The following is a 6222-nucleotide window of genomic DNA, read 5'->3' on the forward strand; positions in this document are numbered from 1 at the left end:
GTTTACAGTCTAACCAGACACCTAGGTATTTGTAGTTGTCCACAAACTCTAAGTCAGAACTGTCCAGAGTAGTGATGCTAGACGGGCGGGCAGGTGCGGGCAGCGATCAGTTGAAGATCATGCATTTAGTTTTGCTTGCATTTAAGAGCAGTTGGATGCCACGGAAGGAGTATTGTATGGCATTGAAGCTCGTCTGGAGGTTTGTTAACACAATGTCCAAATCAGGGCCAGAAGTATACAGAATGGTGTCGTCTGCGTAGAGGTGGATCAGAGAATCACCAGCAGCAAGAGCAACATCATTGATGTGTTCAGAGAAAAGAGTCGGCCCGAGAATTGAACCCTGTGGCACCCCCATAGAGACTGCCAGAGGTCCGGACAACAGGCCCTCCGATTTGACACACTGAACTCTATCTGAGAAGTAGTTGGTGAACCAGGCGAGGCAGTCATTTGAGAAACCAAGGCTGTTGAGTCTGCCGATAAGAATGCAGTGATTGACAGAGTCGAAAGCCTTGGCCGTCGATGAATACGGCTGCACGGTATTGTCTTTTATCGATGACGGCTATGATATTGTTTCAGACCTTGAGCGTGGCTGAGGTGCACCCATGACCAGCTCGTGGAAAAGCTACGGTGGGATTCGAAAGACTTTAGAAAGGCAGGGTAGGATAGATATAGGTCTGTAACAGTTTGGGTGTAGAGTGTCACAAATGTCAACCAATCGGCATTCCCCAATGCACCGTGAAACCTGTGCCGCGCGGCAACAAAAGCAATGACCATAAACGCACCCAAGCAGCACAGGAAAAAAGACATCAAGCTATGATGAATAAAAGAAAACCTTTACCAGACGATAACTATCATCCTTCAAATATAAAATAGGGACAAGTAGTTAAACAATCACCATCCTCCTGAGTTCGCCCTCCCCCAAAAAATATTATATATACACATGTAGCAACATACACAACTGTAAAGCTATCAGCATGCTGGCAATTAGGCGGACAGCCAGTGAGTACCTTATCCCTGCCTCTGTATCACTAATGCTAGCATACAACTCTAACAATAAACAAGCCAGCAAACATATTAGTAGCTAAAATTCCCTGAAGTAATATAAACAACATACATTACTACATACACTCATGTTGGAGTCATTAAAACTCATTTTTCAACCACTCCACAAATTTCTTGTTCACAAACTATAGTTTGGCAAGTCGGTTAGGACATCTACTTTGTGCATGGACCAAGTAATTCTTCCAACAATTCACTGTATCACAATTCCAGTGGGTCAGAAGTTTACATACGCTAAGTTGACTGTGCCTTTAAACAGCTTGGAAAATTCCATAAAATTATGTCATGGCTTTAGAAGCTTCTGATAGGCTAATTGACATAATTTCAGTCAATTGGGGGTGTACCTGTGGATGTATTGCAAGGCCTACCTTCAAACTCAGTGCCTCTTTGCTTGACATCATGGGAAATCAAAATAAATAAGCCAAGACCTCAGAAAAAAAAATGTAGACCTCCACAAGTCTGGTTCATCCTTGGGAGCAATTTTCAAATGCCTGAAGGTACTACGTTATTCTGTACAAACAATAGTACGTAAGTATAAACACCATGGGACCATGCAGCCGTCATACCGCTCAGGAAGTAGACGCGTTCTGTCTCCTAGAGATTAACCTACTTTGATGCGAAAAGTGCAAATCAATCCCAGAACAACAGCAACCTTGTGAAGATGCTGGAGGAAACAGGTTCAAAAGTATCTATATCCACAGTAAAACGAGTCCTATATCGACATAACCTGGAAGGCCATTCAGCAAGGAAGAAGCCACTGCTCCAAAACCGCCATAAAAAAGCCAGACTACGGTTTGCAACTGCATATGGGGACAAAGATCGTACTTTTTGGAGAAATTTCCTCTGGTCAGATGAAACAAAAATAGAACTGTTTGGCCATAATGGCCATCCGTATGTTTAAATGTGAAGGGGGAGGCTTGCAAGCCGAAGAACACCATCCCAACCGTGAGGCATGGGGGTGACAGCATCATGTTGTGGGGGTGCTTTTCTGCAGGAGGGACTGGTGCACTTCACAAAATAGATGGCATCATGAGGGAGGAAAATTATGTGGATATATTGAACCAACATCTCAAGACATCCGTCAGGAAGTTAAAGCTTGGTTGCAAATGGGTCTTCCAAATGGACAATGACCACAAGCATACTTCCGAAGTTGTTGCAAAATGGCTTAAGGACAACAATGTGTTTGTCAATGGCCATCATCAGTGAATCCATGTGACACACACCTGAGGAGAGTTTGGAGAGTCTCGTTGTCTTTGGGTCCTCTTTGGTTCTCTCTGTCTCCGCTCGTAGTCCCCCACTCCTGGCACAGGAACTGCCGGGCTAGGGTTGCTAGAGGCAGAGACTGTTATATACTGAACAGATCCTCATTGAAAACAAATGCAACTTTTCAGAATATAATTACATCTTTGGAATTGATTGGATTGAAATGGAATTGATCCTGATACAGTCCATTTTACTGTTGCATCAATCCTATAGACATTGATTTAGTGTGTGTCTTACCAGTCTGCTCCCTGTATGTAGCCTGGTGCCCTCCTCTCTCAGCCACAGTGGTGAGCAGCTGGGAGAGACACAGAGCTATGCTGAGGCTGGGCACTGTACTGCGGAAGTTCAGCAGGTACTCAAAGCTGTGTCTGAAGACCAGAGAGATAAGGGAGAACCGCTTTACCATACTTGTCACACACACAACACTGGCTGTGATCTGACAGGGAATGTTTCACCTCTCAATTGATGAGCTGGTCCAAGGTCAGTTCCCTCTTTCAGGCGGTCAGCCAGCACTCCCAGAGCTCTCTTCAGCAGGCAATGGCCATTGGGTGTCAGTATACCACAGACACTGGAAAGGGGAATTTACTTTATAGGGGAGACCCAACCATCTTGTAACCTCATTTATTGTAGCTCTTCTCCTGCTATTGTGGTTTCCATGCTCCCACTGGCTGTAAGGTGAATAATACTATTCTGAGTGTTCATGGTGTTTTTGTTCCCTTCTCCTCCTCTCTGTAATATTTACCTGGAGCACACTGATGATGTTCTGAAGGCAGTGGAGGAGATAGCTGGAGAGGGCATCCCTGAGCTCCTTAACGCAGCAGCCAAAGACGCCAGCTCTAGAACTTAGCCCACGCTCAACAGGTAGGTCCTGGTACATATGCGTTCAACTACCACTATCTCTCCTGACCTCTATAAGCCCATACGAGTGGTTACAGGTGACCCCCCCCCCCCCCATAAGTGGATGATGGGAGAGCTTGAGAAGGCTGTGAGGAAGATTCCCCGTCAGGCACAGTGACAGCACTGAGGTATACCAGTTACACAACTGGACACATACACAGACAGGCACAGAGGAACTGCCAGTGGAGCAGAGCAGATGCAAGCTAGCTGGCTAGTGGGCGCTAGTAGACGTTGTGCAGTGACTATAATACGCTTGTGTGTGACTGCATACATTCAGCAAGCATTAGTGCATACTCTGTGTGATTTCTAATGGGACATTTACCAATTTCTGCGTCCAGGTGAAGAGTGAGAAGCTGCTGACATGGAACCTGGCTGTCAGAGACTTCCACACCCTGGTCAACCTAGTCAAAGTACTGATTCTGTTTGCACTAGGAGCTTGTCATGAGTGGGTTAACCCTTATTCAAACACATGATGTGTCTAGTATGTGTAATGATTGTTCAGTTCACTATGGAAGATGTATTGCTGGAAATAGCATTTAAATTACTGTGCCCACGCCAAACGAGAAGTGTGTAAACATTCCCCCGGGTGTTCTGCCTCTCCAACACACACTCTGGCTGGAGGGAGATCAAGCCATCTGTCATGCTCTACTGGCTCCATGCCGCATGTGTGCAGGGGTGTGTGTGCATGTGGATGGGCTCTCTGCTGGCTGGGTTTGGGTGTTGAGAAGCTAGAGGTAGTGTGTGTATTCTAATGTGTTGCCTCCATCTTCTCCTTGCCAGATGTTTGACAACAGACCTGTGCTCAATGTGTGCCTGAAGGTGAGTCTCAGTACATTGACACTGGCTCTCGCTGCCTCAGTGTCAGACAGATTCCATAACTATTATATTACCTGTCTTTTTATGTTGTTGTTGTTACTAGTATGGCCGTCTTTTCCTGGAGTCTTTCCTGAAGCTGGGGATGCCATTGTTGGATTTCAGTTTTAAAAAGCACAAGATACAATACAAAATACTGAGGGGAAAAATACTAGAGAGAATGGTTTATTTAAAATTCAATAAGGCAACATTACACGGTGTTAATAGCAGCTAATGCTGAATTATTTGACACAATTTACAATAGTCATCAATACATAATACACAAGAAATCCATCAACACAATAAAATCTACACTACCGTTTAAAAGTTTGGGGTCACTTAGAAATGTCCTTGTTTTTGAAAGAAAAGCACATTTTTTGTTCATTAAAATAACATCAAATTGATCAGAAATACAGTGTAGACATAATGTTGTAAATTACTATTGTAGCTGGAAACGGCAGATTTTTTTTTAATGGAATATCTACAGAGGCCCATTATCAGCAACCATCACTCCTGTGTTCCAATGGCACGTTGTTAGCTAATCCAAGTTTATCATTTTAAAAGGCTAATTGATCATTAGAAAACCCTTTTGCAATTATGTTAGCACAGCTGAAAACTGTTGTTCTGATTAAAGAAGTAATAAAACACTTTTTTTCGTTACTTCATGATTCCATATGGGTTATTTCATAGTTTTGATGTCTTCACTATTATTCTACATTGTAGAAAATAGTTAAAATAAAGAAAAACCCTTGAATGTGTAGGAGTGTCCAAACTTTTGACTGGTACTGTATGTGTAACTGATAGACGCACAAACACACTACATGTTAATGTTTTTAAATGTATGTAAATTGCAAAGTCTTTTGTCTGTAATGTCTTTTTCTTTATGTGTCGGACCCTAGTAAGACTAGATGTCACCATTGGTGTTGGCTAATGGGGATCCTAATAAATCAAATCAAATAGATGCCTTTGTGTTGCAGGGTGAGGAGATCCTCTCTCAACGCTCAAAGGGGAGTTATGAAGAGGAGGAAGGCTCGCTGCTGCCTCAGGAGCAGTCAGAAGATGAGGTACTGGCCATAGTGAACTTATGAAGCTACTGAGTTAAATGTCATTTCTAAAATAATTTCTCTCTTTGTTACATATTTGATTGAAACACTATTCTAAATTCCCACAAGGAAAACAGACACAAGCTTTTATGTGGCATTTTATAATCTTTCATTTTCTGCAAGCTTTGTCTATTGAAATCAAATCAAATTGTATTTGTCACATGCGCCGAATACAGTGAAATGCTCACTTACAAGCCCTTAACCAACAATGCTGTTTTTAGAAAATACCTAAAAAAGAAAGCGTAAGGGATAAGAATAACAAATAATTAAAGAGCAGCAGTAAATAACATTTGTGGGGCTATATACAGGGGGTACTGGTACAGAGTCAATTGGTCAATGTGCAGGGGCACCGGTGTCGAGGTAATTATGTACGTAGAGTTATTAAAGTGGCTATGCATAGATAATAACAGAGAGTAGCAGCAGCGTGGGGGCAATGCAAATAGACTGGATAGCCATTTGATTAGCTGTTCAGGAGTCTTATGGCTTGAGGGTAGAAGCTGTTTAGAAGCCTCTTGGACCTAGACTTGGCGCTCCGGTAATCTCAAGAAGAGTTTGATTTGTAGAGGATCCTTATGTAGTGAATATTGAGGTTTACAGACAGCTGTAAGGGAAATGGGAAGCTGTGTGTAACACTGGGCTGATAAGATACATTGTACTGTTTTTGTTCCTAGCTAATCATTACTGGCTAGATCCAGAAAACAACAGTGAGGCATGTTCAGGCGCACTGAGCCATGTTGTTAGACAGTAGCATTCTAGTCTACACTAAGGGGGGTAGAAAGTAACAGTGAGTGGGCTAACCCTTATTCAAATACCTATATGTACAATACGTACAATACAGCATCCTTCTAAAACACTGCTCAGTTTGTTTATCACACATAGCTACTTCCCCAGCTTCCTCTGCTTGCAAAGTGAGATGGTTTCCTGTCTATCCTCTTTATAGCTTTTCTTTTTCGCCGATACTGAAAGAAGGAAGAAGGGAGTAACTGTCACTCTCTTGACCTTTGTGTCAACAAACTCTAACCTTGCATAACCCATATCCCTTTGCCCC

The 6222-nt window shown here is 42.8% G+C and overlaps 1 long non-coding RNA gene across 1 annotated transcript; it reads left to right on the plus strand.

Annotated features, from left to right (window-relative positions):
* Nucleotides 1–2123: 2123 nt before the first annotated feature.
* LOC106583151 (uncharacterized) lies at nt 2124–5137 on the plus strand. The gene is made up of 3 exons (XR_001323452.2): nt 2124–3183; nt 4000–4038; nt 5049–5137. It is a non-coding gene; the product is annotated as an uncharacterized lncRNA (long non-coding RNA).
* The last annotated feature ends 1085 nt before the right edge of the window (nt 5138–6222 follow it).

This window comes from Salmo salar, chromosome ssa22 (genome assembly GCF_905237065.1).
Source record: "Salmo salar chromosome ssa22, Ssal_v3.1, whole genome shotgun sequence".
NCBI lineage: Eukaryota > Metazoa > Chordata > Actinopteri > Salmoniformes > Salmonidae > Salmo > Salmo salar.